Source organism: Hylobates moloch, unplaced genomic scaffold (genome assembly GCF_009828535.3).
Source record: "Hylobates moloch isolate HMO894 unplaced genomic scaffold, HMol_V3 SCAFFOLD_2, whole genome shotgun sequence".
Classification (NCBI taxonomy): Eukaryota; Metazoa; Chordata; class Mammalia; order Primates; family Hylobatidae; genus Hylobates; species Hylobates moloch.
Genome location: NW_026652277.1, coordinates 159932699 through 159939463, shown reverse-complemented (window position 1 = coordinate 159939463; position 6765 = coordinate 159932699).

Here is a 6765-nt window from a genome sequence, read left to right as displayed (position 1 = left end):
CATGCATGTAAATGCCTAATGGTCAATTAATAAATCAAAAAGAATACCTAAATTCCTCCTGTTGAGGTAGGAGTTTCTACCAGAAGTATTGGCTGAAACATGTGGTTTTAAATTTTATTATGCATGAAAAACAAGGCATTCTTGGGTGGTCAGTACAATGTAGTAGTCACAATGGAAACCAGAACAACTTGAAAAGATCCTTGTGGAAAAAACCTTGTGTATGTTTAAAGGAAAAAATATGTAAAGACTCCTTTGGGGCAGTGAGCTTCTACATCGAAAATAAGTAAACTTAATGTAGTCTCAGAACGAGTTTTTAGTGCTTTGGCTTGAAATGTAAGCAACAGCAACAAAAATTGGTAGAAGAAAGCATAAATTGTCATTGAGCTAAATTTGTAAATCAGGAGAGGAAGTAGAATAACATACCTGTTTTTAAAAACAAGAACGATGATGTGGGTAAAGATAATCATCCAAGCATAATTCTACCCAAATACAAAGACATGAAATCCACATTCCGCTGTTGACATGGTTGTTTCTCTGGGATTGAGTCTCTTGTGTTCACTGCTGAGTTAAAGAAGTCTCAACTCTGATTCCCCTTACCTCTGAAGTTCCTGAGAGAAATCAAAGTTGTGAATTACCCCAGAGCTACTGAAGATACAACCTCTGATATGGTTTGGCTGGATCCCCACCCAAATCTCATCTTGAATTGTAGCTCCCATAATTCCCATGTATCATGGGAGAGACCGGATGGGAGGTAATTCAATCATGGTGGGCGGGGGGTCCCATTCTGTTCTCTTGATAGTGAATAAGTCTCATGGGATCTGATGGTTCTATAAAGGGGAGTTTCCCTGCACACGCTCTCTTGCCTGCCACCATATAAGTTGTCCCTTTACCATTCCTTCATCTTCTGCCATGATTGTGAGATCTCCCCAGCCATGTGGAACTGTGAGTGAATCCATTAAACCTCTTGCCTTTATAAATTACCCAGTCTCAGGTATGTCTTCATTAACAGCATGAGAACATGAGAATGGACTAATACAGCCTTTCAGCAGAGCTGTTGATAGCATATTGGCAAGTTATATGGACTAGCTCAGGGAGGTCCCCAGGTTTCTGAAGCAGGACATAAATTATAAGTAATGACCATCTCCATGGTCACTCTCATCTCTGTTCCATGAATACTCTGGCTAAAACAGTTGGAGACAAATTCAAGCTTGATTTGCTTTCCAAAAAAAAAGGCTCAGAACAATACTGAGTTTTCAGACTCCTTAAGCATAGTTCTTTCTCAATTTCTTTCTTTCTTTCTGTGAAATTTAATTCCTAGTTATTAAAGTTCCACCAATGTACTTAGCATTGTACTAGAAAGAGATGAATGATGTGGTTCTCATGTGTGCTTTCTTCCTTCTGGCTGGAAAGGCCTTTCTGCTTGCCTGGTCCTTACCCAGCCTTCACCATTATTTCTTGATGAGGAAGATGATTCTCAAATCCTAATTTCTCCACTGGATGAATGAATGTTTGTATCCTGTCCCCAAATTCATAAGTTGAAATCTTAACCCCCAATGTGATGGTATTATGAGGTGGGGCCTTTGGGAGATAATTACTTCATAAGCATGCAGAGCTGGTGAATGAGATTGGTGCCCTTAGAAAACAGACCCCAGAGAGCTCTGTCACCCTCTTTCTGCCATGTGAGGATACAACCAGAAGACAGTCATCTGCAACCTGGAAGAGGATCCTCACCAGAACCCAACCATGCAGGCACCCTCATTTTGGATTGCAGTCTCCAGAACTCTGAGAAATGAATTCTGTTTTTTGTAAGCCACTATCTATGGCACTTTGTCAGAGCAGCCCAAACTGATTCAGACATTCAAAAGCCTTCTCTTCTTTCTACTGTGCTCATCCTCATTTTCCTACCTAACTACAAATTTCTTGAGGTCTGGACCCATGTTACTCATCCCTGAAATCTCTGAAGTATCTGTCACTGGGCATATATTAGGTACCAAATATTGGTTGAATTTTACAGCCAAGTCCCAGATGCATAAAGCAACAAGTAACAATAACATTTCAAAATAATGGAAAAGTAGGTGACAAAATGAGTGATCTATGCAAAGATAATGCAGGAATTCTTAGAAAAGAGAAACCCTTATGCAGGGCTGAGAAAAGCATCATGGAGAAGAAGGGGAATGAGATGGTCATTAATGGAAGACAGGAATTGAATACATATAAAAAAAGGGGAAGGAAATATAAATTTACAGGCAAAAGTGCTATCATTAAGAAAGGTTTTTTTTAGCAGAAATAATTAGGAATCATGAGAAAATTTCCTGGCTCAAGTGGCAAATTCAACCTAAGAAGAATATGAAATAATGGTAACACCTGATTTTTATGGAGCATTTTAAAACAGGTAAATTATTCATCTGGTCTAAGACGTCTTTTTGAGTCCCTTAGAAAGTAAAAACTTCTATTTTACATATGTCCTGTGACCTGCATAGCAAATCTATTCAATCACGACAACACCACAATTAACATTCTCTGTGTTCCAGGTACTGTTCTAAGTTGTTTTCCATTCATTGGACACTCGTTACAGATTATTTCCACTTTAAAATTGTACATATGAAGTACATATGAAGTACATAATGAAGATACAAATCTGGTCTCCCTGACACTATCAACAGCTCTTTCCAACTTTGCCTTCCTCTAGACAGCTATAATTGTTTCCTGGAGTTTCAAAGGATGTGTCAGAGGTTACTTATAGCCAAAGAATAAACATGCTATATATTCCTGGAACATCTATTTTATCTCCCAAAACAATCTTTAAAAAATCACAGATATATTTTTAAAATATTAATTTTAATTAATAGAAATTAACCCAAACTCAGCCTTTAAGAAGACTTCGAGGATAATTAATTGCTCTTTAAGAAAAATTTAGGCTTTTTGACAATAGCTAGCTATAATGGATGTTTTTGGTGTTGACTATTCAGCATCCATGCTGTCTTTCCTTTGGAGCATCTAATTTACATTTCCCAGTTTCCTACCGCCTCCCGTTGTGTGCAGTCTTAGAGTACCGAAAAACAAGGAGTCTTCCCTCAACTGGTCAAAAGGTAAGCATAAAGCCAAAGCTAAGCGAATCAGATTTTTTCTCTTCCAGGATTTTGAATATTGAGCCTAAAGTCAGAAAAGATGGTTGGAATGGCATGCCTTCTACTTCTGATGGCTCATTGACTGACAAAAGCAACAGAGTTCTGTTGCCACTGAAAGTCCTGGAGCTAGCTGCTTCCTGAACTTTCTTATGCTGGTTCTAGTGCTTTCCTTTCACTCTGTAATCTCACCCAGCAACTCTCAACGAACTCCCTTTTCACTATTAAAATAATAGCAAATAGGGGTTCAGATCAGGGAGAAGAAGTTGTCAGTCTGGCCTAGCAGGTCTTTTGCCTTTTTTTCCAGTGCTTTAGACAGTAAAATTAATAAATATACCCAGGCACATTTATCTTACCTTTCTTGGACCTGTTTGATAATTAACTCATTTTGTTGCATAGTCACATATCCATCCTGGATGCATATCTAGTTTCCTCCAAAGAAAGTAATCCCCTGTCCTTAGGATCCATGACTCACTCCTCATTCACTCCTCCATACCAGCGGGCATAGTGCAGAGCACTTGGTTCCTGAAGGCAGTTTTGTTGCCTTGTCTTCAAAATTCATATAACCTCCACTTAAAATCATAGAAACATATTTCTGAAAGAGACTTCAAGTTGATTTAATCTAGGCTTTATCAACAAAGAAATTAAAAGTTAGATTTAATAGTGATTGAATAGAAGACCTACAAAATTAGAGACAAACTGGGACTAAAAGTCCAGGTAACTGACTTCAAATCCAAGTGAATGAATTTCCCATTCATTTCTCATGGCCACACTTCGTCATCCAAGAGTCGAAATGCATTTGGCTTTATAGTAAGTGCTACCAACTTTTTGTTCTTGAAGGATAATTCTTACAAGCCCAGCATAAGGATAGGTCATTCTAATTCAATTCAACTGGAGTATAAATTCCAAAGGCAGAGTTTATGCCTTTCTCTTATCTTTCTTCCTTGCCTCTGGCTCACCTAGCAGTCTACCAGGAACATGTGGGACACAAATAAAACATCTGTTCAGCATACACATTATGGACTTAGATCTGCCACTTACAGGCGTGAGGAAGGACATACTCTTTAGAATATAACATACAAGGCTCAGAAGCTTCTTAAATGAGATGTCCTGGCTCTTTAGAGCAAAATAATTGCAGGCAGTCTTTTGACCTATTTGCCTCCCACATCATCTGAACATCTGGCAGCCACCTTCTCCCTTCCCCAAATCTCCATGTATGACTGGGAATACTGATGTCTGGGTATCAGTTCCCCCCACAAGAAAAGCATTTTTGGGGCTGAACTTTGAAATTTCTAATTGAAAATCTCTGGATTAGGTGAAATTACATACAAATCCATTCAGGATTACCAAATTATTTAGAAAAGAATAATTTGGCCAATCAAAAGTGTCACCCAAATCACGTTCCTAATTAAAAAATTGAGTTCTTTCCATGCCTTGCTTTCAGGATGGAGCCATGCTTTTTAGAGAAATATATTTTAAAGATGTCTGACACATATTTGATTAACACCTATAGCTAAGAGCCTTTATGTTTTTGGTTGTCTGGCTGAAGAAAAGGGTCATACAATTTCACCATGGAAAATTAAGATGGAGAGTTATCATCACTGTCTACAAATATGCCCTTTCCCTACAGCTAAAATTAGAAAGGAACCAAGTTATTGCAGGACTGTTATTCATGAGGAAATTATCTTTTCCAGAAGAGAAAGAGTCATCCAAGGGAAATTATGACATTATAAACAGAGAGAGGAGCAAAAACGAGCTTTTTAAAAAAAGTCAGAATGAATGCCCTTGACAGTGAAGGTTAAATGCTGTTATATGCTCTTCCAAGTAGACTCACTCAGCTATCGTGCTTACTACATAACACACTGGGCCATGTTTTTAGGGACATTATTTAATTAATCCTCAGAGTTACTCCATGAGTAGATATTGCTCTTATCCCCATTGTACAGGTGAGTAGGCTAAAATCATGCTAATGGAAAGTGATGAAACTAGCTTTTAAACCTAGATCTTGTCTGACTCGTACGGGAGTATTTTAATTCATATGCTTTGCTACCACACCCAACAGAAATAACAGCAGGCTCTAGAAATGATATACAGTGCAAAATATATAGTCTGACATTGGATGGATTTTGATCTGGATTCTGTTTTTACTACTTATTAGCAAATGTGATATGGCACAATCTACTTAACTTTTCCGAACCTCTGTTTGCCCATCTGTAAACTAATGGTAATAAAACATAACATGGGCTGGGCACGGTGGCTCATGCCTATAATCCCAGCACTTTGGGAGGCCTAGAGGGACAGATTGCCAGAGTCCTGGAGTTTGAGACCAGCCTGAGTAATATGGCAAAACCCTGTCTCTACTAAAAATACAAAAAATTATCCAGGAGTGGTGGCTCATGCCTGTAGTCCCAGCTACTCAGGAGGTGAAGGTGGGAGGATTGCCTAAGCCTGGGAGATTGCAGTGGGCCATGATTGCTGCAGTCTGGGTGACCAAGAGAGACTCTGTCTCAATAATAATAACATCAACAACAACATGTAGTTTTGTTGCTAGGATTAAATGAGAATAGTAAAACTTCTGGCATATAGCACTTACTTACTCAATGGCTTTGTTCACTGCCCTTGAGTAGTTCTTACTTTAAAACAGACAGCAGCTTACCATTTTATTCTAATCTGAAAATGGGAAGCAGAGGGACCCGCTGAGAATCCATGGAGGAAGAAAAAGACAAGGATATGGTCCTTGGACAGGCAGAGCTTTGCTGCCTCCTGCTTCCCATGAGCATGGGAAAGTGGACTTGCACTGTATGATATCCATGCTGGCCCCACTGTCATTTTATAATGAAACATGAAAGCAGCAGCTCTGAATCCTAATGGCAGGCATTAGTAGCATTGGAGGTGTGTGGAAAACAGGCATGTTTAGAGTCTGTCACCATATCAACAACAACAGCAGCAGCAATAATAATAATAATTAAAAATAAATAGTTATGAAGCCCCTTACACATGTGCTTAGTGGCTGCCAGGACAGGAAAGAAATCTTATTTTTGTAGTTCAGAGCATGGTGCAAATCAGTACATTTGTGTGGGCATCACAGTCTCCTCATCTTTTTCTGACTCCACTCCCTTTTCTTTTCTATTTCTTTTTTTTTGAAGACAGAGTCTCGCTCTGTTGCCAGGCTGGAGTGCAGTGGTGCGATCTCGGCTCACTGCAACCTTCACCTCCTGGGTTCAAGCGATTCTCATGCCTCAGCCTACTGAGTAGTTGGGATTACAGGCATGCGCCACCACACCCAGCTAATTTTTAGTAGAGATGGGGTTTCACCATGTTGGTCAGGATGGTCTTGATCTCCCAACCTTGTGATCCACCTGCCTCGGCCTTCCAAAGTGCTGGGATTACAGGCGTGAGCCACCGCACCCAGCCCCATTCTCTTTTCTTTCTGCTCCCCAGTGGTGCACTTCTTCCTCTAGGTTTCAGCTGACAATTGAATTGTTCCATATAGTTTTCCTTTTGATGATGAAGTGGATGGAAAAGTGGGCCACAGATGCTTCAGGTCCCGTGTGTATCCATGAGTGACAGAAACTGGCTTTTCCTGGAATCTTCTGCATTAAACAGCTTCAAGACACAGCTTGCCCATCATAACATCCCT